The following is a 27589-nucleotide window of genomic DNA, read 5'->3' as shown; positions in this document are numbered from 1 at the left end:
GCTGTTAAAGAGCCATATTTTTTTTCTCAGGTGCTGGTGGAGACCAAAAACAGAGCTAAAAGAGAGTGAATATGGGACTTACATTCATCAGGTGGATGTGTAAGTAACCAGCATTTTGCTAACATGTTTGCAATATTGACCTTTATAAGGTGATAGTTTTATTTACAGCTTGTTTCTGTTGCACCCAGGGTGTTTGAAAAGTTATAGAAAAGGTATATATATATATATAACATATAATTTGCTGAAATCTGCTCTTCACTGAGATGATGAAAAAAGTTCTTTGTTTCCTAACAAAGAGGAAGATAAACTGCAGTCACACTGAGACTCAAGTTTAGGCATTAAGACATCAGAGATGAAGGAACGGCTGTGGGACTAGTAGGAGGTGATCTTTGACCTCCGACCTCCCAGCGGTGGAATAACCTTTGACCTTTGTAAGAACGAAATTGCAGAGCTGCAGATGTGACAACAGAGCTCCATTCTGCTGTCCAGCAACTAAACACTACAGAGAGTCTGTGTGTTAACCTCTTTATCATTAATACAGTTAGCTTTGTCATATCTGGGACAGAACAGAACAATAGAGCAACACACACAGACCGGTTATGTATATTTTAATGTTTCATGTCCCGTTTCCCTCAGATTTTAACCAGAAAATGTTCATTGATTCTGCTCTGCTCCTATTTCTGCAGTTATGGGACATTATTAATGAGAAAGCAGTGAGAGAACACAAATGTAAGCAGAAGTTAATTTGTGACTTGAGATCATGCAGGGACAGATTTAAAACTTTGTAACTGTATTTACAGCACAGAGTTTTAGCATAACTGGGGGCTGTCCTGTGATTTACGATTTTAAAGAAGACAAAACTGCAAGGACTGACCTCAAAGACCTGAAAAGAACACCAGATATGCAAGTGGTGAAAGACTGCATGCAGAATAATACAGAAAACTGTATGAAACCAATTAAGTTTAGCAGGCAGTGGTGGAAGAAGTATTCAGATCCTTTACTTATGTGAAAGTAACAATGCCACAATGTCAAAATACTCCATTGCAAGTAAGTCTGCAAGCAGTATTGTAATGTTCTAGCTTGTTGAGGAGGAGCTGGTGTGTAGTTTAATCTATAATGTATCATCAATACGTTTTAATGATTTGATTATATGTTCGGCATGAAAAACATTAACCCTGTGTGAGATGCAGAGGAAACATAAAGTCCCATAAAATGCAAATAAGGAAACTAAAAGTACCTCAAAATTGTAGTAACTGTAGCGCAATACTCAAGTAAATATACTTACTGCTTGCCACCGCTGCTAGTCTGACAGCTATGACTAAATATTAGGGCTGACAATGCAAATCTATAACAGGATAAACTCCCATTGTATATCTCAAAAATGATAAATGTTTTTTTTTTTTTTTTCAGTATGTCTACTTTTTTTGTCGGTTCTTCACTATGTCATTGTCATTTGATACATTATCGTAAATATATTGATTATAGCGTGTTTAAGGGAAATTCACATTTACTATTAAAAACGTGTATGCTGTAGGACGATTCTCAGTATGCTTTAATAACAGCATTTAGATGTGTTGGTAAAATTCAATGAAAATATGATTGAACAAAAGTGAGTAAAAGCAAGTCATATTTAGCATTCTTTGTGCTTTATTTAACTCAGTGTGAACCTTTTCAACTTTCTCAATTGCTAAATGTACAGTACAGCAAGAAGGATCCTGTTCTGCAAAGTTTTGGTGTGTGTGTGTGTGTGTGTGTGTGTGTGTGTGTGTGTGTGTGTGTGTGTGTGTGTGTGTGTGTGTGTGTGTGTGTGTGTGTGTGTGTGTGTGTGTGTGTGTGTGTGTGTGTGTGTGTGTGTGTGTTTTGCTGGACAATCAAACATCCCCTCAGTCTCTCCCACGGTCACCATGGGAACTGTGAACAGGAAGGACAAATTTAAACTTTAATTAGACATGGTATTTATATACACACAGACATATACCCACACACAGTGTATGCCCTGATTCATATTTCACCTTTAACTTCTGTGTTTATTTGTCTGTGTTTTTCTTTGACTCTTTCATGATTTCATCACTCAGCTGTTTTAGTGAAGGTAGCTTTTTTTTTTTTTTCTTCTAGAAAAAGCTCAGAGAAAAACTTTTAATTCATTTTTTTTTTTTAACTCCTTTTTAATGAGTCAGTTTTTATGGTGGTCTTTTGCCTTTTAAAATATTTGTTGAATTTGTATCAATTTTCATTTCTTTCATTATTTTCTTAGGACAATAAAATAAGATGGCTAACTTACAGGTTCTACTGCATGTATGTGTTCAGTGTTTTTAAACTTTATATTATTTTTAGATAAAGTAGTATAATTGTTCCTCTCCAGGCAGGCAGTTGATTCTACACACCTGGTTAGATTTGACCCACCTCTGATTAACCAGTTTAAAAACCACTGATCCAATCAACCAACAGGCCCCCCACACCATATAAGGATAAGTCAAATTTTGGATTAACTTTGGATAAAGACAGCAAAGTGAGCTTCACTCTGGATGGTAAGTTTCCTTAAACCACAGTTTAACACCTGATGTCAAATCAATGTGACTGCCCCCAACATATGCTCACTCGCCAGTTTATTAGGTACACCTGGCTAATTCATTTTTTAGGTGAACTAGCCATTAATCCTGTGATTGAGCCATTAAGTCATTCATTATCTGTACCTGCTTATCCTGAAGGGTAAGGGTGGGTAAAGGGAGTCCCTCACAGTAAATAAGGACAGTAAATTAATCATAATGTTTGCCCTCCAAAAAGTAATTAAATTTTGTTTGATTTAGCTTCTTGCTGCTTTGTACACACTATGACCTTTTTAACTGCTAAATATTCCACTATTTTCCCCAGCTAGACTTTAACTGTCTGTTTGCTGTTTTGGTGCTGAGCAGGTATTGTACTGTGAGTTTATCAGAACCTTCATAGTATCTTGGGCCAAAAACAATGAGCTGAAAGATGTTATAAAACTGTAGAGCTGAGGGGAACTACAGAATCAGGTGATAACTCTTAATAGGTTCATTAAACACATGACTCCTTAAAGCAGTGATTCCCAATCTTTTTTGGTTTGTGACCTCTTAGAGTAAAGCGGTGTCTAATTGGGACTCGTCACACACAAAAAAGAGACACTCCCTCTCCCTCATGTGGATTCATTTGAATAATTGTTGAAAGCTGAAAGAGGTGACTTAAGTAGGATATTAAATGCAGGACTCTAACTTGTATTGGAGTATTTTTACATTGTACTTTTATTTGAGTAAAGGATCGGAGTATTTCTTCCACTATGGCTGGATTAACATCCTGAGACCCCTCGGGAAAATTTTGTTCTTGGACCCCTGTTGACAATTTTTATAACTATAAAAATTACAAAAGTTCACTAGCACTAATTTCTCAAATCTGAATACTATATTTGCTAGTTTTTTTGTTTTGTTTTCTGTGATAGGAAACTCAACATGTTTGAATTGACTCGGAAAAGAGGTCATTTGAATATGTTCACTTGGGCTTTGGAGAATGGGCAGTTGCCTGGTTGGTCAGCATAGAAGCACTGGTCAGTTTCTGTGTTTATGGACAGTGATGAAATGAAATTACGAAGTAGTTACAAAGTGTCTGTGATTTATACCTAATTTTGCCTCTATTTCAGCCTGTTTAGCCCCTTTTCTCTGTCCGTCTCTCTTTTTCTAGGTCTTTCGCCCCTGGACAGAACAGCTGTTTTGCTCCAGAGACATTGTGGGTCTGTGTTGCCGTGGCAATGCCTCCAGTTACGCCAGCTGTTCTACTTCCTGATGTCAACATTGCTACTGGCAAACACGATGAAAACAACAACGATTTCATCAACACAGTCTCTACCACGGTAAGGATTAAAACCTCAATTATGATAAATGCTAAATACAGGACACTGTACATGTCAGGTGTGTTTGTGTGTGGGTGTTTGTCTGAGCATCTCACCACTGAGTTGCTAAGTGGTGGAATGTATGTACATATTCTCCAGTACTGTACTTGAGTATAACTTTGTGGTAACATTTCAGAGAGAAATATTGTACTTTTCACTGCACTACATCTATCTGAGAGCTATAGTTATAGTTTCTTGACAAATTAAGAATTTACATTCAAAGAATACTGAATAATGAGCATGAAATGGCATGTTCTTTATTTCTTTTTTCTTGTGACTTGGTTAGGAGTGTTTTTTTTTTTTTTTTTGGTAGCAATATTGTACACATTACACACATTAATACATCAGTAATAATCAACGGATAATATGATATATAATTATCACTTATGGGGGTAATTTTTCTGCAGGACAAATGCTTGTTAGCTAGTACTTTTGTAATTTTACTTGTGTAGGATTTTCACTGCAGGACTTTTACTTGTAATGGAATGTTTTTGACTGCATTGCAAAAGCAGGGCCAGGCCCACAAATACAAATGCCAGTGACTGAGTGAGTGATAGAGTTGAGTGATGAATTTACAGCATTGACTGACTGCAGAAATCCGCTTTGTTCTCAGTAAAAATCAGCTACAGTTTTCTGAGTTTCCCTCTGATGGCTCTGAGCTGACAGGAAGTGACTTCATTGTAGCTCTAGTTTCTGATTGGAGACCATTACTGCTGCTCTCCCCTCACAGGATGTCCCATTCCTGCCATTCTGTCTCACTTCTTGTTTGTTGTTTTGTGTGTTTATTTTAGACAAGAAAATAAACAGCAGGATGGGGGTTCCGGAAACTAGTTACCATGGAGATTGCACACACACACACTCTCACACTCTCTCTGAGTGCAGCTGTCAGCTGGTTGAGAAGACTTCCTTGTTGTTTAGGAGTTAGATGAATGAACAGTAGAGATGTTGCCAGGAAAACATTCAACAAACATCACATTTAAAGTTCTAGATGATCTGCTCCGGTCTAAGAGGAACTGAGCTTTAAAAATAACACACGCTGCTGAGAGTGTAAACAAAAGCCAGTGTAAATTAAATGAAACCAAAGTGAATATTGTCATGAACCTTTAAGCTGAAGGAAATATAGTCACAATCTTTCCTTCTCTTCCTGAGCTACACTGGTGAATAATGGCCACAAGTGTTTTTGCCACAGTGAAGTTGACCTTTGACTGTTAGGATATAAAATGTCATCACTTCATCATTTTTTTCCTATTAGATATTTGTGTTAAATTGTCTCATTAGTGTATAAATTGTTGAGTCATGGCCAAAAATATATTTTGTGAGGTCACAGTGACCTTGACCTTTAACCACCAAGTTCTGATCAGTTTGTCCTGGAGAAAAGGAATATGTTTTCCAAATTTAATGAAATTCCTTGTGGATCTTCCAATTATATTGCATTCACAAGAACTTGCGGTCACTGTGACCTTGACTTTTAACCACTATAATGGAATCAGTTCATCCTTGAGTCCACAAAAACATTTTTACCAAATTTCCACAAGGTGTTACTGAGCTATCACATTTAAGAAAATGCGACGGACAGACAACCCAAAAACACAATGCCTCCGGCCACAGCTGTCTCCGGCATAAAGGCATAATTAGACAGCTAGCTGCCCGTTTCCAGTCTTTTCCAATCACCCTATATTTCACAAAGAGGCAAAGATCAGAGAAAAGTAAGTATGGATTAGTAAAAGTATTTATATAAGTTTGCGATTATAAAAGTTGCAAGCCAGATGGTGAGAAACAAAGTGGTGTGGAAGTCCATGTATCCTCTATGAACTTCAGGTTTGGGTAAACGTTGGGATTGGACATTTACACTTCAAGCACTTTGTTTGGAAAACCTGTACATGGGCTTATTCATGCAGTTTCAGGGTAAGGGGCTAGTAATCATTGTCAAACGGTGTCCTAGCAACTATGGAAAGACTGTGTGTGTGTGTGTGTGTGTGTGTGTGCCCCTCCCTCCCTCCACCAGGATGTTATTTTTCTCTGTGACAGAGGTGAAGGACTAAACTCATACTTTAACAGAAGGTCAGCATTCAGTGCTTTTATTTTGATGTCCTCAACCAGGGGAGGCCTTGACAGAGGTGAACTTCCTGTGACGACAGGGAGAGGCGGAAACAGAGGATGGGTCAACATCTGTTGCAAGGGGCAACAAGTGCCTAAACCTCCCACATGACGGCCGATCACCAGTGAGTGCCTGACTGTCAAAAGGAAAAGAGGAAGTTCAGTGCAACCGCCATGGATAGTGAGGTACTCACAACCAAAACCAGCTGAGAGGAAGCAGCGGTCAGCATGGTGACCGCTAACTGTATCTGACTGTTTTTTTTTTTTTCCGACCACAGACACATTTCCTGAAACTTTCGTAGGAAAACTGCTACATAAATCACACATTCACATTCTCTTTATTTGGACAGAAGTGTCTGCCAAATGGGCAGGGGGCCATCTAGATTGTTTTTATATTGATGCAATCGGTAACAATCTGATAATGTATTATATATCAATCATTGGGAAGTACTTTGATTTTTAATACTCTTAAGTACATTTTCCTGTTAAACTTTTACATGGCTCTATTGGTACTTTTACTTAAGTAAAGGATCTGAATACTTCTTCCCCCACTGTATAATAATATAAGACAGGATGTCACCACCCACGGCTGCAGTTTTTAAAAATCTTTCATAGTGACTAAACATGAGGTTAAACAGTAGAAATACAGTGTAAATGTTGCTCATTAATCTACCCTGTACGTGCAACTGCCTCCACAGAATCTTGTTGCATTGCACCAAAAGTTGAGACATGTTTAACTTTTTTGCTGGATGACTGCATTTTTTTTCCTGCTGCCCTATCTGTGGAATGATTGAGGGGGCTGCGTTTTCACGCAGGGATTAAATCTCTCTGAATGCAGCCAAAAAGTCAGGTTATGCTAAAAAAGAACTATTTCATATGCATTGTCGGACCATAATGGAAGGCAGAAGCATTTATAGTTGTTGCAAAAGACCACACCAAGAGGGACAGGGTGTCAAGCCTGTCTTGCCACGGGGACATTCAAAGTGTTGCACTCAGTGCATCATCTAGTGCATCATCTAGTGCATCACCTAGCACATCTAGAGAGAGAAGTTCAAACGCTGCCTACTTTATCACCTCACAGCGGACCGACGCAGCGTCGGTCTGGTTATCAGTTTGAGTTATACCATCACTCTAATATTCTTACAATTATGGTGTTATCAGGTATAATTTTTATCGTGTGCTGGCATGTTACACATGCTAAAAATAAAGTACAGCTGAGATGAGGGGAATATCATCAGTGTAGCAGGTATTTGGTCCAAGACCAAAGTACCGTACTAGTACAGGCTCAGTAGATGTTGCTCTGATGCTGTGTGTGTGTGTGTGCGCGTGTGTGTGCGCGTGTGTGTGCGCGTGTGTGTGCGCGCGCGTGTGCGCGCGCGTGTGCGTCATGTGACAGCCATGTTGCATTCAGGTCACCATGTGATTCTGTGATTCCTGAAGAGCTAACAGTAGAAAGAGGTAATTTCTCTGTTGGACTGCTTCAAAACACTTCTGTGAACTGAACTACAGTCATGTGTTTAAAGTCCTGGAGGTCCTGACGTCATATGACAGGAAAACACAAACAGAACAACACCACACATGCACTTCAACAATCAGACTTACTCTTTGGTTCTGATTTGGGCATCGGGATTATCAAAACAAAGTGTATGATGCCATTCAGGTCTGAACTAGCTTCTGTTCAGTCGGAGAGTAAAATGATTCAGTGTGAGATGTTCAATGACTGGAATGTTTTTACTTTATAACATAGTTATGTACAGTAGATTCAGAAAAATTAATGATGAATATACCTCCAAATGACACACACTGGAAGCAGGCACCGTCTTTGACAAGCTAGCAGGCCATTTTTCCTGAAAAACCACTTCATGTTAAATCTGTTTTTACCAGTGGTTCAGTTTATAAAAATATCCCACGGCAGGTGAGCACTGAGGTGTTGAATTTCAATATTTTGCTTCAAAAGACAGACTTTGAAATTTATGGCAAAGAAAATAACCCACTCAGTTCATCATGATTACAGTTACTCTTAAACAAAGTTAAAGAAATAATTTCTTCCAACTACAAGCAAATGACGACAACAGTAGGCTTAGTAGGCACAATTTAAAAACACCATTTTAGTACTACTTTTATCCAGCCACTGACCTTAAATTGTAGAATGATGAATAACAGTAGTAACCAAGGATTTCTTCGCCATGCAATAATACAGAATTTTTATGAATTTCTAAATTACTCAGTGCCAGTGGTGCCCTCCTTTCCTTAATGACCCATCACCTCTAAACAAGGAAAGACATCAACAGATGCATTCACGTTTTCTCAATTCAGTCCAAAAAACAAAACTGACATGTTGATTATGTACACTGAAACAGTTTTGGTCGCTCAAGTCAAGACATCCCTTCTTAGTGTGATTCTGATGTAAGAAATAGGGCAAAAACAAAGAGGGAATTGTACAGTAAAAAATTACTAACTTTGGAAGATACCCAGCTGATTTGTGTGAAGCCTCTTATTAACTTCAGCTGAACTTTAAAATGTATTTTTAAACAGAGTCCAGAGAATTCTGGATTTCATCTCTTACAATGTGAATGTGTCTGGAAGGAATGTCTTCACAAACAGTATGGACAGGAGGAATTATTACAGTGACTGGTAACGTTTTTCAATGTACATATGAGCATGTCGGTGTTGTTTTTGGAAGGCAAAAGTGTTTTCTAGCTGTTTTGAAGGCCACACTGGAAGGCAGGGTCAAAAGCCGACCGCCAAACTGAGCTGGGTTAAGATGCAAATGCTCTCCGGGAAGATATTCATAATGAAAAGATAGTCATACATGGAAAGTGACAGAAATATCTGTTTAGAGTGATGGGGGGGGGGACTAGAGAGAGATCAAAGCTTGCTTACTTTTTTACCTCTGCACAGCATGACAGTTGCAGTGTGAATCGGTTGTGAACTTTAGCTTGATGTCAGCTTGTTGGTTTTGCAGGTGCAGAAATTGTCAAACACAGCCCCCTCTAATCTGATGTTGTAAAGCTGTCTGATGTAGCCAGAAGCAGTAACTGGACCGTGGTGTCACTTCCTGTGAGTATTTTGGTTTTCATGAACTACAGCTGCATGCATAAGACTAATTTTCAAACAGGCTGATGGGACAAACATTACAGAACAGTTTTAATACACAGCATCATGTCAGGAAAAAGAGCTTCACCTCCAGCAGAGTCTGTTAATGAATCATCAACAGTTGGAAACCAGTCAAAAAGCTGTGAGACAACACAGCTGTGTGTGTGCGCGTGTGCGCCACAGTAAGACATCACACTGCAGTCTCTGTCTTAACGCTGACATCATTTTCCATCCCAAATAGGGTTTAGTTAGAATGAATGATAAAAGTGGGTCCCAGGCAATGAAAAGAACCTCTGATCAGTCAAGAAAATGAGGAGACATCCATTTTTAATTCTGCCTCCACAGTGTTAAACAGTATGTAATTTCATGCACTGTGTTCCAGTTCCACACTACACACTGACACGGAGAACTACATACTGTGTAATGATGCTGACAGTGCAGTATCTTGTCAGTATTAATATTCTGCACTGTTCTGTATTAACAGATTATACAAGAAACCGTCACATCACAATTTGAAAACTTGACAAATGATATATAAAACATTTTTTCTATCTGTGCAATTTATTATTCATTTTAATGTTTCCATATCTATTGTAAAAACAGTTTTGAAAAAACTATAAAGGTTATTATTTATTACTGACAAAATGTATTACCTGGCACATTACCCTAACTGAAACCTAATTCTAACCTGAACCCTAAAACCAAGTCTTAACCCTCAAACAACCCTCACTTCCCCAAAATGTCCTCACTCCCAAGGTCTAAAACTCAAACTGGTCTTCACAAAGGCACACACACACACACACACACACACGCACACACGCACACACGCACACACGCACACACACACGCACGCTGGAGCCTCATTAGGGAGGATTTTAGTGTGAGCCCGTTATAGCTTCCTTCCCCCCAACATACACACACACCCACCACAGGAGGTCACAGATATGAAGCCAGCAGCTGGATCCAACACGCACTCACACACAGACAGATCTCGTCCTGTCTGGCAGGAGACCAGAGTGGGACAAGGTTTTGTGCGTGTGTGTGTGTGGGTGTGCAGTTGTCAGAGATAAGCAGGTCAGGACCACAGAGAGATATGGTGGGGGGGAGTGAAGCCCCCACATCCCTCACCCCCCTACACTGGCTCTAACGGCTGTTTGAACCAATCCGATCATCTCTCAGCCTTCAGCTCGTTAAAAGACTATCAGTTTCCCTCCAGGAGAGATTTTAGCTGCAGTTCATTAACATAATTAATTGATGCTCGTTAGCTTAATGAGGCTGCAGGTTAACAGGCAGAACAAAGTCCTCGGTGTTCATTTAAGACTGACACAGCAGAAGAGTTCATTTAACACTTCAAGTCACATCAGCTCTGTGAGTAAACAAATAAAATATGTAAACAGTGAGTGAAATATTAACATTCATTAACAATGTGGCAGTGTTCAAAACAATTTAACAACACAGCAAGCAAACAATATATTAATGATGCAATACATAATAACCTAGTTTAACATCACACATGCTATTCAGTAATTTCATTTCCAAAAGATGTTATGAGAGTTAAATGGCCTTTTGTAATGTGATCTAGAGGTAAGATTTCTGACCACGCTTTACATTTTTCATTTAACTGATTTGATATATATGCTAATAATAGTCTGGGGAATGTTTTGTCTATTAAGGTGCTTTCAGACAGTGAGCGGTGCCTGCCACTCCCTCCATTGTTTCCAATGTAAGCACAATGGCAGCCAGGAGAGGACAAGAGGGGCTGTTTTTTTCTGATATGAGTTCTCTGAAATGATGTGCCTCTACACCAACAGTCAACAAACACAGCAACATCCTTCATTAACTATGTTGATGATATCAGGTAGCTAAATTTGCTCTATTTATTGGGCCATTTTGCAGAACATTTTATCTATTTTAAGCTACCACCTGCCCATTCTTTATCTGCATGATGAGATTAAAATAGGTGGATATTAGTAACTTGTATCATATGGGTCCTTAACAAGATCAGATGTAGTTGGTAGCTGCAGCGGTGGAGTTGCCTCTCACCAACATCGCTGGGTGACAGATGCAGTGATAACTGTTCACTATCTGAAACGACCTTTAGCGCCAACTACTATTATTTTGTACTGGACACCATCCTTGAGTGTAATTAACAAAGAGCATCATTCCCATTGCTCTTAACCAGTTTTTTAGTTAATCCTGTCTGAATGGACTCAACATAACTTAACTCTTAAAAATTCTTTGCGACAGCAGCACTGAATCTCTGCTTATGCGCCACTTGGCCCAACACTATAAATCACCAATTTACTTGGCTAGTTTATGGTCTGTCAGAACTAGTAAGAAAGAATTAAAAGATGTTAATAACTGATCTGAATGGCCACACTTGATGGCAGAGTGAAAAGCCAGGCCTTCATAGAGAAGACTTTCTTTTACTGCTTTGAGTCAGCAAGAGAATTCCCCCACTGAAAGAAATGTGACTCTATCATGTTCATTGCTGCCGGAATAATTTACATTGCAGTGGTATCCTCAAATATGCAAGTGGCACCACAGATTTTCCGGGAAGATCACAATTTACTGTGCAATAAAACACTTACTGGTTCCTTCTGGTACATAAATGTAGGTACAGTGGAAGAAACAAAACCATGGGGATCAAGGGAGCAACAACTGGGAATTCAAGAGGAAATGAGAAATTAATATATGTTTTTGTAAGTGTTTTTGTAAACACTGGATACCTACTGGATAAAATACTGGGTCAGTGGAAATTAAATTAAAGATAAGGAAGTATTGACGACCACACTGAGTCAGCCTCAAAGTGTCAGCTAGATGCAATGTTCCGTTTCTAGATACATTTCGACAAACAGCCACATATATTACAACCCATGTGATAAATCATTACTGTGTAATGTAAAATATAAACCTCTAATTTTACTCATTTTTAACAAAAAAAAAAAACACAAACAAAAATTGTGATGTGTGGATAATATGGATAATAAAAAGGGGTACTCTGATTTAACAGCTAAATCCACACCCCAGGGATTTATGTCATGTTAATTTTATGATTTTAAAATGAGAAGTCAAAAAATGCATCTATAAATGTGAAAATCTGATCCTAGCAGACACAACAGCAGCTCATATCGGCTCGGCAGGGGTAGAAAACAAACTCGCCTTTCTCAAATGCACAGCTATGAAAGGTTTCTATTGTCAGCTGAGGAGGAAAAACTATAATATAATAAAGTCATCTAACACTGTAATATGTCGATGTAGGGCAATCAAACATAGCTAATGTTTAAGTAAGAACCTAGTAATTACTTTAACAGCAAGAACCAGGAATTTGGGCTGTAATATAATGTTCTTTGCCTTTTACGCTTTACTTGCACAGAAAAAGATTGTCACGAATTTCAAAAATACTTGGACTATAATTTATTTTTTTTTAATTTCCTCTAAGATGATCTGTTGTTACTTCCTTGTTCCCCATAGCCTTGTTTTCTTCCACTGTTCCTACATATAAGTACCAGTATAAAGTATTTTATTGGGACCTTATTCATACATTAAAATCACACAGTGACTCTTTGTAATAATGTGGGTTGTGAATTGCACAGTACTGTATTGTTACATATTAGTCTGTGTTGTATTTGGATCATATCTTGGACCGTACGTCTACACACATACTGAATCATCTAATAAGGACAGGACCTGTACTGGTGTGAACATGCACTAACTAAACACTGCCAATGTTGGACTCATGTCGATGACTCTTCCTGTTGGACAGCAGTACCAGAATCAGACTGCACTGACTCAACCTTTGGAGGGAAAAGCGGGCAGTCCACGGGAAGTTCACTTCCTGGCGAGCACAATGGCTGTTGTTTCAGACAGGATGTGACATCATCATCAAGGACTTTGGGACAGGATGGGAGATGATGTCGGTGAAACTCGGCATCGCCTCATGTAAAGTGGATGACAGTGTTGTATCTGTCCATCCGTCTCCTGTTCCACGTTCATAACACACTTACAGCCTAGGCCAGAGACTGATCCAGTGCAACAGCTGATTTATACATCAGTGAAGATCTTTTCATTGTTGCACTGTAACTCCACTGAAAACATAGATGTGTCCTACTTTATCAGATCATGTTGTGTATTCAGGTTAATCCTGTTTACATTCTTTCATACACTGCGTGGACAAAGAGGAACAATGAGGATGAGAAGGTTTGTGGAAATGGTTTTACAGTTTGTATGGGACTGAATGGCGCCAATATTGTCAATATTACATCGATGAACAACATTATGAAATATAAAGTCATACATAAATGTGAAATGAATAAATAAACTAAGAATTTCATAAATTACCTAAACAAATCATTATTATCAGACTTACACCACCCACTTGCATTGAGTTAATTTTAATTGTATCATAGAAAATTGGGTTTTTGTTGTTATTTGGGCTTTTATTTTGTTTTTACAAGACTTTATTTTGTAATGTCACTTTTTATGACAGATGTCAACAGTATCACCTGCCCCCTCCTCAGCCAATCATGCCTCCAGTCCCAAGCTTTCTCCAAATGATGGGCTAACTTAAACGTTTCCTATGTGAACAGCCAACTCAGTTTTTGTGAATGTCTGTGCTTTAAAAATATTTTTTTTCTGTTTTCATCTTGCTAAGTGTATGGTTAAAAAAGAACAAAAGAAAAGTGAATTGGAGCAACATCTTTCACCAACTATGTTGGAAAGTTCCACCAGATTTACATAGCCAGTTGTTTCAACAGAGTGCTAATGGTCAAATGAAATATATAGGATATTAGGAGTCCCAGCTGACCAATCACAGCTCTCCTGCAGCTCAGATGATGTATTGTTACAGTTCGAGTCTCCAGGAGTATAAATCCAGCTCTGTTTGGTTAAACGTGTGAAGGCTCAGGAATCATCCTCTGCTTGACCTAAACACAAAGGACTTGAAATTATTCAGACTGAATACATACACGTGAGACACACACTGGACTCCAGAGTCGTCATACCTGCTGTTCAGACTGAAAACAGTTTGTTTTGAGAAAATTACTGCCGACATGCAAGTCTTCATGAAAAAGTGATAGCAGTTTTACATGTTGCTCTCATCTGAAGAAACTTTACATAAGTGAGGAATGAATATCCAGCAAATCACTTAACATAGAGCATATGAGCAAACAGGAATTAAATGAGAATCCGAGTTTAATATTTTATCATTAATTCTCTGTGCACAGAAAGATATTATAAAATAGGCAGCAGAATAACACTAATAACTAAATGTATCAATGCAAGCATGTCTCTCACTCAGAATGGTAAATCATCAAGGCTTAAACTGCAGAATAGGTTTGAAAATCCATCAGTAATGCAGGCTGTGAGAGAGGAGGAAACACTTTAATTCCTTCACATCAAAATTTGAGACCATCCCACCAAGAAAAACATCTGTAGTGTCAGTAAATTGCCAAAAACCAAATGTGCGTTTTGACACAACAGACCTATTTGATTCTTGTTGCCTTATGACAGGCAACATTGGTTTCTTTTAACCATGGCCATGATTTTTCCTCACCTCAATCAAGTGGTTATTATTGTAACCTCGATGACTAAGTACTTATTTCAACCCAAACCATGATCTTTCCCTTAATCTAACCAAGTTGTTTTTGTGGCTAAACCTAACCAAATCTTAACTGTAGTAGTTGTTAAAGGCACAAAATGCCGTCGTCCTGCGAACTGAAACGCCACATCAGAAAACACTTTCATGTGTTGTTCTCGATGGAAAAATACAAACAGTATATTTTGTCGTATAATAAAGAGGACTTGTTAAAACCCTTTCCAACTCACCACTGTTGCCACCACTCCTTTTCATGTACCCAGAGCCATATAATCAAATGATCAATGTGGGTCTTTCTGTAAATGCCCTGTCAAGTCTGAATAAAGCTGTAGCATTTATGTAATAGACACTTACTGCACGTTTATTAAAAAATTGTCATGCTTTAGTCGTTGATTTAGTTTGGAGTGTCATGGTTAGTTGAACTCCAGAGATGTTTCTCTCAGTGAAGGATGGACTGTTCCCTTTCTAAAACTTCAACAAGCTCATTATTTGACTTAAACACATAATTAACATATTGGTCGAAGTAATGTGATTTCGCTTAATTTAATCCATTTTTTCAATACGTGAAGGTAATTGTTAATTTCATTTTAGTTTAGGAGACTTCAACTGTGCAGAAAAGATTGAGAGCTGTCAAAGTATCCGAGTCACTGTGTGTAGTCATTTCCTGTGTGTGTGTGTGTGTCCGAAGGCATCTTTTTCAGTAACAGCTTGTGTTGCCTGTGGGACAACACACACAGTATAACTGCCGCAGGCCTGTAGCTCATTACGGATTCAACATATGGCCACACACACACACACACACACACACAGAGTAAATAGTCTAATTCTTCTGATCTTGTCGTTAATTACTGTTGTGTTGAAAATAAGACAGACTGATGATATGAACTCTGGCCCTGTTCACTGGACCGAGTTTATTTGTGTGGAGTTCACAGTTGGGACTCGTACGTTCTGTGACTCGAGCAGTTTTTGGTTTTCTGTCGGGAGACAGTAGAAGGCGTTCATTTCATCTATGAAGATTCTCGATTTATTCCGGTTATAGCACTGAGTCAAAAGCAGTTTGTCTTCTCATCTGAGAGGCTTCTTCAGTTCCCCTGACTAGTGAGAGGTCCCAAATATTTTTAACTTCCTTTTTTATTCGATCTATTTCTGGCATTTTTTCCACGTTTCCACCCAGTCTGTAACATCCACTCCCCTCATACTGCAGCCCTTGTCTTTCTAATGATCCTGATATACTCTGACATGGCTCTGGACTTAAACTGCTTCATAGACAGCCATGTTCATACAGTCTGTGCAGTTTTATATTTTGAGCTTCATGGCAAAAAAATCTATTGCAGAAAATAGTAAAAGTGTGTCCTTTGTGAGCAACAGTCCTAGTTTTAGTTTTCTCTGTACAACGCAAGTTTATATAGGTATTATTTTCTATCATCTGATCTCCTAATTGTCAATTCTGTCAGTATCTGAGTTTTTTCAGTACATGATGACAAAGACCTTGTAGGCCCAATTGTACCAATAAAAACATTTAGGAGCTTGTAAATTTCAATGTTTATTTAATTTTTGTAAATAAAAGACATTTTTGTTTGTTTGCTCCTTCGCTCCTGTATATAAATACCCAGTTTTTTGTTCATATGGATGTTGCCTGTGTGTGGACAGGCTATTAAGTCACAGGCAGGAGCCATCTTTGGACAGAGCCAGGCCTTCCCAGGCTTTATGTTAAGCTAAGCTAACCGGCTGCTAGTTGTAGCCTCTTTTAAACAGAGATCCCGCTGTATTGCCATTAGGGAGACCCCTCGTTATGCCAGCTTTGCTTGTTCACACTGAACCTAACAAGATTGACACAATGCCACCACATTGTGATACTAAACAGCACGCTGGTGTTCAGGAATCAGAAGCCTGACGTGTAATACAACAGTTTTCGGCGTCTGTCCTGCCATGCCGGCTTTTACACAGACATTGATCCAGCTCTGTGACTTCCTCTGCTGCTGGCCTAACCGCAACAACAATACCTCTTTTGGATCTTGTCACAAGTTGGGTATTAGTGAGGTCACCTGTGACACAGGTCACATTGCAGTCATGTCAGAGTTGTTCACAGAAATCTAGGTGAGAATTGGTGTGAAACCTCCTGTGAAGGATGTTGGGACTTGGCGTCTGATTCTCATCCCTCCACCTCCAGGGTGAAATGCTCTTTTGTTCCTGTCCATGCACAGATCTCCTCTGTGGCCATGTGCAAACTGACTGCACTCTTGACACTGCAGCTGCATGTTTTTGTTGTTGTTTGCTTCCTTGTTCTTCGTCTTAAAAACAATGGTAGCTTCCGTTTTTGCTTATGTGTTTTCGAAAGACGTGGATGGAATTTGAAACACGCAGGCAGTGACTGAGTTTGAGATAAATCAAGTAATCATTACAATGACAACAGAGCACACACACACGCACACACACACTGTGAGGCCTGATGGAACCAATTAGCAGACGTTATCATGGCCTGGAGACGTCACAAGCTGTTCAGACACCCCTACCCTCCCCTCCTCCCCAGAGGGGGTCTGTGAGTCTGTGAGAGGGAGAGAGAGAGAGAGAGAGTGTGTGTGTGTGTGTGTGTGTGTGTGTGTGTGTGTGTGTGTGTGTGTGTGTGTGTGTGTGTGTGTGTGTGTGTCACTGCACATACATCACTGCTAAAATATTTACAGTCCTCTGTGCTTTATAGTTTATATTACTGACCTACATCCATCTGTGTGTGTGTGTGTGTGTGTGTGTGTGTGTGTGTGTGTGTGTGAGTGAAAGAGGGAGCGAGAGATGTCATGGCTAACTGTTAGTGACCTCAGCCACAGGAACATGTCCATATAAGGTTGAAAACAGAGCTTCACAGTGCTGTTCATGGTTAAAATCAGACTATTTTCTCTCATCTGTGGCAAAATGCATCTGTTTCCCACCATTGCTATGAAACGACTTCAGCTTCATGTTGACGCTCATAGGTGAAACTGAGAACAGTAGAGTTTGGATGTGGGAACGATTTTGGGAAACTTGAATTCTCTTCGTTGAATAACAAGGACAAAAGATCAACAACTGTGTTAGGAAAATATCTGGTTCTAATTTAAGCCTCTGTACTTAAATACTTATGGAGAGGTTAACAGCTACTCCCATGGTCCAAGAAACCTCCAATCACAAAGCTGTGATGTTAGATCTGTACAAATTTGGGAGTCAAGTTCAACCATGGTGAACTTTAAAGTGCAAGTTTGCATTGTTGACCAACAGCGAGACATGATGTTGAAAGGGTTGACCTTTCCAAGGACCTGTGTTGCACCATTCACTTATGTATATCTTGTCACTTTTCATCAAGATTGTAGAGTTTGCTGTGGCACTTTATGAGTGACTGAGCCTTTAATGACTCCTTAAACAGAAACTACCAGCCAATCATAAGCCAGTATATTATGTGATCGTGTCACAGTGTGGAAAACTTTAATTTAAAGAATCAAAAGGGGAGTGTTCAGTGTGTGTGTGTGTGTGTGTGTGTGTGCATGTGTGTGTGCGCACGTGTGCAGAGGAATAAACAGTAATTTCCTTCCATTTTCAGTAATGTCAGCAGCCCCACCCACTGCCTCCCTCCTTCCTTTTGACCCCATACAGCCTTCTCCTTCTCCTTCTCCTCCTCCTCCTCCTCCTCGTGCACACAGACACACACAGACATAAATACACACACACACACAAACACACACACACACACACACACACACACACACACCACTCTTGAGATCAAAGCCATGTATCTGGATCTGATCAGACTGATCTGTGATCAATTGATGCAAACACAGCAGGGATCACCAGTCTATTAGCATACCACAGATAACACACACACGCACACTCTTTAATCTGTGTTTGCTTTCATGTGGAGCTCCATCAGCAGAGAAGAAAAACAGTTACAGACCTGTTGTTTGTGTCTTTGTTGATGGTTGAAATTTATTTGGTTGTTTGGTAATATTTATTTTTTGTTTTTACTAAACTGATGCATTTTTATTTTGGAAAAGATTTTGTTTTAAAGTTTTAAGCAATTTTAAGTGGAATGTGAATTATTAGTATAAGTAGTATTCTGAAGTAATTTCTGTGTTTCACTATCACACATATGTTGCTGTGTGTTTGATTGTTCATGATGGCTCGCTGCTGACTGAGGGTAAATCGTGGGCTGCTGTAATAAGGAAGTTTTTATTCTTACACATCAGTAAAAACACATCAGTGACCCATCAGCATTTCAGGAAACTTTAAAACAGGAAAAACTGCTGATTCATCATGAAAGAAAGAACAGCAGTTGGAGAACAGATGAGTTTTCAGATTTATTTTCCCTGGCGTAACAAAACTGACCAATCAAAGTAAAAGTTGCTCTTGAACACAACACTAGATGACAACATGCACCTACACACAGTTGTCAGTTTAGTAGTTACACCAAGCTAAAAGTAGTGCAGTTTATTGAAACAGTGCAGCAATAAATCCTCTCCTCAGGGAGATTATAGTGTGTTTTTCCCTATTTTATATTCCCATTTCAGTTGTTAACACGATATCTATAATGTTTCTCAACATAGGAGCACAGGACTCCCCTTTAGACTTATGTAATAGTCACCAGTTTTAGTTATATCTTTGTCTCTGAGAAATCATGTTTTGTCCATCATTATGCCACAGTAGACAGGTCTGGACCCGTTTCTTTTGTCGAGTTGTGACGTTCAGCCGGCTAACAGGAAGCTAAGTTTGATGGAGTTTGGTAAAACAACAATATTAGATTGTTTTCAGATAACTGCCATACAAAAAGAGAAAAGCTCTGTTCCAGGACTGGACTTGTAGTTATTAGAATAGTTGTACATGTTAATGAGATTTTGAATTAGTTTTTGTTACTTCTGGAACTGAACCTGGAAGTTCTGGTTTCACGTTGGTTCACAACAGTAGTTACAGTTTAATTGACACTGTTACGTCCACCATTTTGTCAGATGTGACCTTTTATCTGCTGTACTCCCTAAATGCCCTTGTTGGGGCATTATCTATAGATACTCTTTTATTAAGACTGTTTTGTGATTTAGTAGAATTTAGTTCTATGGTTCTCTACTAGCTGCCTGCAAATGTGTTACTAACACATTGACCCAAATGTAGGACAACCGTGATCAGTCACATACTCACACTCTTTCCTGTCAGACTCTTGAAGTGGTTAAAATAATTTTCTATGAGAGTATTTTCCAGACAGTTTTTTCAGCTCATCTGTGACTGCTGTAATTCTTGGTTGTTTGACAGATTTTCTCCCTGGTTCATTTCTGCAGTAAAAACAATGGAAGTTCAGTTCTCATTAATTCATTTCCTCTGTGGCAGTAAACGTATTACAAGAGCCTTCAGAAGCTCCTGCAGGTTAAAGTGAACTAATGAAACACTTTCAGGGCTAACCAACTCTGAAAGACTTACTATTAATGGACCTGAAAACACTCGGTAGCCTCTGCAAAATTAAGCTTTCATACACATAACACATAATTATCTAGTCCTGGAATATTAGACAATCCCCACCTTTTTCAAACCTTATTTGCAGAAAAAATATTGTTTGACCAAGTTTGGTAGCTGTTGAAGAAAGCTACTATTAGGATAACTGTGGAGTAGTTTACTCTTTTTCCTTTTACTCTTGTGGACTTACTGTGATGTTTACTAGATTAATCACTGTGTAGTACTTCCCATGAGAACTTGATGTTGATCTTTCACTGATGAGTCATTCTTTCTTCCTGGCATAAAGCACAATGTCGCTGTTAGTCTGCATTTTTGTGAATCCAGTTTCCTGTCTACTCTACTAACTTCTTCTACTGGTCTAATGCTTGTTCATGGAATCTCATAATTAAATGATTTATAACCATTATCCTTGAATTTATCTTTCTTATATTGATTTCCCAGTTTTACAATTGCATTGAGTAAAAACCTTAAAGACAATCTGCACCATCAACATTTATTAGAAGTCTGTTTAGCTTGCTGCATGGCTGTGTACCAACACACATAGGATCCTGAATTGTTGTGCATTATACTGACAGGCGTTTCTATTATTTTGATCACCCCATTTATATCAGGAAAGGTATGCTAAGTAACAGACAAACAGGCAACATCTGGTAAGGCGTGGGACCAACAGCCTGACTGACCAAGTCATTATTTAATGGTCCCGACATCATCTGACATAATCAACATAAATACAGGTTAATGACAATAGCTGTCTGAATGGCTGTACCAACATTTACAACAGAGAAAGTTGTAGATGAAAGTTGTCGTCTTAACTTTGTAACACACAATCACCCACCCTTACGTCATCGTTTTGGAAAGCTCTGCTTCGGGGAAGAAAATGCTGCTTTACTTTGGATTTGTGGCTGAAACAGTGAGAAAAATTAACTGGTTTGGTCTGGACATATTTACAGGCCTGATGAAAGAGAAGGAAATGAAACAGAAGAAGCATCATGGCTGTTTGCTTCACCAAATTCAAGTGAACACACAGGTAAAATCAGCACATGATGACAGCATGACTGAGAACATGCCTGCTGCTTTCTGTGTATGTGAAAGAATGACTGATTAGTGATTATTGGTCTTATTGGCCTCTTTCCTGGCAGTAGTTTAATTTTTATTCTTTAGAGTAAAAACCTTCAGAGAAAGAGCTCTTACCTTTTGTTTCGATGTGGCAGTTTATGTGCTTCACCTCTTCTGTTTTCCCATACTGTCTGCCATGACCTCTGACCTCCTAATTGCTGGCTGAGCAGAGGTTCACAGTGACCTCAGTGGTCCCATCACACAGCTTAAGCGATGCTATTAGTGGGAGCAGGAACACAGCAGTAATGCTGGGAGCTTCGAATGCTATTTTGTATTGGTATATTGGGTGCAGACCTGTAAATGTATTGAGTATTTTGAGTATTGTGTGTTACATAAAGCTGATAACTTATGAAATCAAGTGTTTTTACTGTTTGTGTAACTTAACCAAATTGTAGCTGCGAGTCCAGAGTCCACAAGCAGCAGGAATCAGGAGTCATATCCACAGGCTAACGAGCTGAGTCATGAATGAATGAATGAATCTGATGAGCCCCGAAGCTCTCAAGCAGTCTTTTTCATCGTCGTACAGGCTGCAGTTTAGCATGAATGGGAACGTTGAAGGCAGTGAGTCTGTACAAGAGCTGGTATCAGCAGCTAAGTTGAGTACACGGAATTGAATGTGTTTGCAGTATTGAATAGTCTCAGCAGTGAGCGCACACAGCTACAGTAGAGCCCGAAGTGAAAACGCATTAATTAGTCACCTACCACATTACTCAAAGCTAAACTTTAGAAGTGAGTTTGTAACAGTATTAAATGTTGTAATGCTTTTATGTCTATGGCTCGCAGTTAATTTGATGCCATATCAAAGCCCGGTAGGCAGGAGAAGACGAGAACATCGTTAGTGTAGGACTGTGGAGTGCAGCACATGACTTTTTCCTGGAGACAGTGTGTACCACTGTTAATATGATTCGTATCAAACTGAAAAGTTTGCAGTTGAAAAGATTGAATTTTTGTTCAGCACTAAAGGGAAGTCAATCTGTTAAATACAGTAACCTCATTTGTTAGATCACATCCACGTAAAAGCTCTTAAATCTGAAAACTCTTTACATGTAAAAACAACTTGCAGCCACTCTAATGTTTTCAGGTTGTTTTTTCAAAAGATGTACTTCCACAGTGAAACAGCAACAACAGAAAAATGTCTAAATCTATTGTTGTTAATCTTTTGGCCAGGAAAAAACAGACAAGTCCATCACATCCATCACCTGGACAGGACCAGGGGAGACGGTGTGACTCGGCTGAGTCTCAACTGGGTCAAACAACTAACATGTTGTCACTGAAAGGTTTGTCATAACTGAACCACTCATTTAATAGCAGCTCGTAAAAAAATGCCTCTCGCCAACAGTATCTGACCATTGACTAAAACCCTCCCCCAAACTGTAATCGTCGTGTCAGATCAGGTCTGTAGAGCTTTAATTTTTCTGCATGTTGCAGCAGTGTATATGGAGCTGTAGTAAGAGACACACCCGGGATATAAACAGTTTGATGGGTTGTGTCTTCCTAAACCAAAAACACAAGTAGAAATGTAAAGAATGTGTTAAATACATCTGTAACTGATCATTACTTCCAAGGCCACGGAGCACATCATTAACTAACTACATTAGTTTGTGGAGCTACAAGGTACAAAAAAAAAAACAAAAAACAAAACAGTTCACGATGAGCACATCCGCGGCGGCTGACATTAGCTGGCCTATCTTGTTGTTTATTGGATTTGGGGAAGTTTACACTTCACCAACTCTGACTAACAATACCAAAGATACTATATCAGCCAAACACACAAGAAAGTAAATGTCTCCTGACAAAAAATAGTCCAGTTTATGTTTCAGATGATATGCATTTCTTTTGATTGTGTTTGGTTTTCCTTGAACACCCTCATTCCTTCTTATAGGAACAGTGAACTAAAAGTAAAATTATGTTCCATCCACATCCACAGTACTTGATAGTTGAATTAGCTTACCATTTCCTAAATGTCAGCGTGGTGCCCCTATGTCTTTGCAGTTGGAGTATTTTCTCAGTGTACAAAAATACAGAGTGTTCTATCCAGTCTGATACCAAGTGACCTGCACCAATGAATAAAAGTTAATCATTTCCGATGACTACCAAAGAGGAGAAACGTATCATGTACTTTGCTTCCATTTTTTTCTAAAAATGTCAAGAGTTGCTGCCAAACCCACATAGAATATCAGAGCCAACCTTTGGATAGAGTATCTTATCTTGTCCCAGCAGTTTTGTTGATGCTTCTTGTCTAACTCCCAGTCATGTATAGATTTATTTAGTCCATAAATCTGTTCCTCCCAAGAAGCAGTAACATCGGAAAACATAATTAACAGAGACAAAACATTACTGAATACCAGATGCTTCTTATTAACAGCAGTGCAACAGCTAAATTAGCTTCTGAAAGATATCTTCTTGGGCGGTGGATGAGAGATTGTTGAATAAGACTTTGATTCGTCTTTCACATTATCATTAGGTTTTTATTTCCTGATGAAAAATGTAATACCTTTCATCATATTTCGTCACAGTTTCATTGCCTGAAGTAACGCTGCTTATCGTATGTTTTGTGTCTGATTAGCTGTCCGTTGTTAGAATTAGAATCACAGTTCCGGTCTGGTGAAACTAATCTCAGCATGTGTTGAAGTGACTAAAACACAGCTCGTCTTTGTTCATCTGGTCAGTGGACATGATATAAAAGAAGAAATAGACCACCAGGTATTCTGATATCAGACAATTACCAACTCTCGTCTTTTTTTTTTTAAACAATATAAGGACACTCAGAGTGTGTGGGAACAGTAGCTGGTCAGATTCCAACATAATAACTGCAGGGTCAGTAGCAGGAAATACCAACAAACACCCAGTGAATGTGTATGTGTATATGTAGTGCAGAGTTCCTGTCTGACATTTACCCAAAGAGTCTGTCTGCTCCACTACTGTCTTTCTGTCTGGAACTATTTTTATCAGTTTGGATAAAACCAAACTGGTAGCTGATGAAGTAGTTATACATTGTAGAATAGAGTTCTTAGAAAGAAAGTGTTTTCTTTGACCACTCTGCTGTTCAAGAGTGTTGTTTAAAAGAACATTTCTGCCTCTTTTCCTTTCTTCCTGTCTCTCTGGTTTATTTACTGATTGAAGGTCTGGAATAAATCACAGGGCAGTTTGAGTTCTTCAGTGACTCTTTTAGTACAAATATTTTCCCCCTCAACGTAAACTAAACACATCTAATACCAGTTGTACATCACTTCATAGTTCAAATTGCTTATAAAGTCATTGTTTATTGAGTCCAGTAACATTGGATTAAAACTGTTTGACTCACACAAAGTAGTTCTTCTATAGAATTTATTTTAGAGAATATTTACAGCTGGAGGAATCAGCTGATAAATGGAATAAAGGCAGACACAGAAGAACTGATATGACAATATAGTGGTGAAGGATGTATTGCATTCTACTACTGGGCTCTACATCTGTTCACTTTTATTGTATAATCATGTCTCATATCCTCTTGACTATTGAGCTTTTTGGGCAGTTTTGTTGCCTTGGTAACCAACAGACAAAATAATACAACCGACAAACTACATGCTAGTGGCTGTGTGAGGCTGTTCGTGCTATAGTTTGTTGTGTAACCTATATTTAATCAGGTAGTCTCATTGAGACCTGTGCACGACAGATGAAAAGAAAAACATATTAAAAAAAACAAATTAAAATGAAGAATACAAACAATCAGCATAGCCAGATACAACAAAAGCCACGCAACATCATAGACAATCACAGACGTCAATAAATAGAAGTTTAAAGTTTATAATCGACCAGAGAAATTAGATGTTTATGTTTTAAAATCATCTGTAATTTATTCATTTATGAGATGCAAAGTAGTGGAAGGTAGTTTTCCCCAAGTTGTAAGGGTAACTACAGTTGAACAGGCCTGAGATCTGCTCTGGTGAGCTGTGGTTTTAAATTTTAGAGAAGTGATACACTGGCACGTTTTTCAGGGGAGAGTGACGCAGCTAAGTTTTCTTATTGGTGCCAGTTACGACCAACCAACCTTTAACGGTTTTAACTTCCTGTAATGAAATGCAAAATGCAATGATAAACTGCATCAAGTTGATTTTAAGGTGGAGTGAGCAATCTCTGTAGTCAAGCAGACATGATGGTTAACGTGCTTACAGTGACAAAGCTAACATGCTGATATTTAGAAGGTGTATAATGTTTAACTTGTTCACCAATTTGTCTGAGACACAAAGATCTCCAGATCGTTTCACTGGTACCTGAAACAAGCCCCCACAACCACTTTGGTCCACAATGAAATATCAGCGGCTATTGTAATGAAAATAATTGTAATGAAATTTAGTATAAACGTTTCACTCACTATTCACCATATATGCACTATTTATTTTATTTGAGTGTCCAAATCCCTTCAAAAAATCCAACAGTGATTTAAAAGAAATGAAATCAGTAATTTGAAAAGAGTGATGATGCAAAATGACAATGATTCATATTTTTCTGAGGAATGTCCTTCCTTGAGTTGTGAATGTGTGAACAAGTGTGACCACATCCTTTGTTTTATGACTTAGTGTAGTACAGTGTTGGTTTCTGTTTGAAATCTGGCTTATGGATTCAACTATTTTGCTGGATGACTTTGATTTTTCTTTTTGTTTTTTGCACCGCTCCCCTCATCAAGTGCCTTGCTGCTTCGTGCAGTGCTAATGATGGTCTGACCACAGCCTTAATTATACTTTATACTGTCACAAGTGTGACTTCAGATGACCAGGATTAGATGACCACATGACAATTGTCACGTAACCTGTCCTCATGACTTCTTTTCATTTACAGTCCAGCAGTACTCAGATGTTTTACTTAAGTAACAGTAGCAATACAATACACAGTGTAGAAATACTGCAATCAGAATATGAAACTATTGGCATCATAGATAATTGATATACCAAATGTGAAAGTACACATGTACAGACTGGCCCATTTTAGAATAATGTACTGTATATTATATTATTGGATTATACTATTAATGCATCAATAAAGTGTAAATCTCTTCAATGCTGCAGCTGGTAAATTTAATTACTTTACATACTGCTGGATAGCTTGTGACTTTTAACCTGTAATAATACTGTAATTGTCCTTATTGTATTAATCTGAATCTGCAAATTAACAAATGTTAAAAGTAAAAAGTACAATATTTTCCTCTGAATTTTTTTAATTGAAAAGTATAAGTATAAAGTAGCAAAAAATGGAAGTACAAGTACCTCAACATTGTATTTGAGTACAGTACTTGAGTAAATGTATATGTTCCACCACTGTGGTCCAGTCTCACATCTGTAACATCTGTACAACACAGTTTGACTCATATTTACAGGAGTGTAGGAATGAGGTGAATAGTGGAACCAAGGAGCCCAAAAAAACCCTGTAAGCACTTTCCTATTTACTTTACAGGGAAAATGGTTATTTGTAATACTATCGTAGTAGCCATCAGTCATTATACTTTATAAGTATTGTACAATATTATTTAAATTATTATCATTTTATATGCTTGTCACACACAATGTTTCTAAAGTAATCACTTTAGGTATTTATAAGTTTATGATTATTTTACCACTGAGGTGTGATGTGTGTTGTGAGTTTTACTGATGGAAATAAACCTTCAGCAGCATCAGAAGTAGTTGGAAACTAATTCACCTTAATTCTGCAAGTAACAGCTTTATTATTTTATTATGAAATACATTAAAACAGTAATGTCTTATTGTCCTACACTATATAATGTATAATGAAAAGCTAAAACTGATGTAAATAATGTTTTGTAATATTCTTAAAACTCACAGTGAAAGCTTCTCACAGTAATCACAGTATGTTGAGAAAAGAACCTGAAATAAACTGATGTTTTAGATTGTATAGACTTTTTAAATTCGTTTAACTTTAGAAAGAATTTCCCATGATAAGAAATGCAGATGCATGGGCTCACACTTGTTGACTTAGTTATTCATACAGGTGTGGCAACGGTAGAGGGGCCCACTGAGACTTAACATCTACAGGGTTTAGATTTTTCTGCTACACCACTGGATATTTATTATGTTGTTTGTCCATTTGTTGTTTCTGAAGCAGTATCCTGTAGTTGTCCAGTATGAGTCTGTCTCAGCGTTCAGACAGTAAAGTCAGATTACAGCCACAGGCTCCTTTCACACTATAGTGATAACTGAGGAGGAAACACCCCGGGCGAGCGCGCGCGCGCGCACACACACACACACACGAAGCGTTGTGCACACCCTCGCGCACTTATTTAGGGCGGACATTGCAAGGGTGAAAAGGAAACACCGTTATACATACAC

At 38.5% G+C, this 27589-nt stretch overlaps 1 long non-coding RNA gene across 1 annotated transcript; it reads left to right on the top strand.

Moving 5' to 3' along the window:
- Nucleotides 1–11: 11 nt before the first annotated feature.
- LOC130177057 (uncharacterized) lies at nt 12–26448 on the top strand. Its single transcript, XR_008828966.1, has 5 exons — nt 12–99; nt 3697–3865; nt 6005–6187; nt 8967–9061; nt 22437–26448. It is a non-coding gene; the product is annotated as an uncharacterized LOC130177057 (long non-coding RNA).
- Nucleotides 26449–27589: the final 1141 nt, after the last annotated feature.

The sequence above is a fragment of the Seriola aureovittata genome, chromosome 11 (genome assembly GCF_021018895.1).
Source record: "Seriola aureovittata isolate HTS-2021-v1 ecotype China chromosome 11, ASM2101889v1, whole genome shotgun sequence".
Lineage (NCBI taxonomy): Eukaryota > Metazoa > Chordata > Actinopteri > Carangiformes > Carangidae > Seriola > Seriola aureovittata.
The sequence above is the reverse complement of the archived record's forward strand: the minus strand, read 5'-3'. Positions and strand labels throughout refer to the sequence as shown.